Below are 728 nucleotides of genomic sequence, written 5' to 3'. Positions count from 1 at the left end.
GATGTTGTTTGTGCTCTTAATGTCAAACTCGAGCATGGCTGAGGGGATGAGAATATCTCACATGTACATCAAAAAAGTGAAGTAAGGACAAGTGTCCTTAGGATGTGCTGTAAACCACTCAGGCTGTAATAAAACACAGCTGCAATTTTGTAAATTACTGTGCCCCATGTAGAAGGCAGTAATTGGGACTGAGGTAGGATTGTGTTCTTCAGCTGTTGTGGGCTGCAGCCTGCATTTAGCTTCAAACCTTCCAGAGCCATGATGGCAAGAGTGGGAGCTGAAGACATTTGAGCCTGGACAAGTCCTGTGTAACCCATGAGCCCTTCAACTGCTGAGGATGAGGGTTTGCCAACGGGTCAGAGCAGTGCAGTGTCCCCTTCTATCCTCCTGCTTCCACAAGAAAACAAGGAATTTGTTGGGATGGGTGGGGAGGGGGCTGCAGCTGAGGTGGGGCCTGCACTGCCCCCGTCCTCTCAGCCACACTGGTTAGTGTAGCTAGATATGCCTTTGGTTCATTTTCCTTTGAACAAATCCTAAAACACATCAGGATCTCTATCCAAGGATTTGGAGGAAAAGGTTATATAACTTCTTGCCTCTTTCTTTCCACTGTTTGAGTGGACTGTACCAAGCAGACCTTTGAGCCAGCTGCAGAAGGGCAGAGAAACTGATGAGGTTAACACACCAAGTCCCCCCCACAGCACAGATAACAGCATGCTGTGAAAGCCTTG

Source organism: Sylvia atricapilla, chromosome Z (genome assembly GCF_009819655.1).
Source record: "Sylvia atricapilla isolate bSylAtr1 chromosome Z, bSylAtr1.pri, whole genome shotgun sequence".
Lineage (NCBI taxonomy): Eukaryota > Metazoa > Chordata > Aves > Passeriformes > Sylviidae > Sylvia > Sylvia atricapilla.
Note: the sequence above shows the minus strand (reverse complement) of the source record.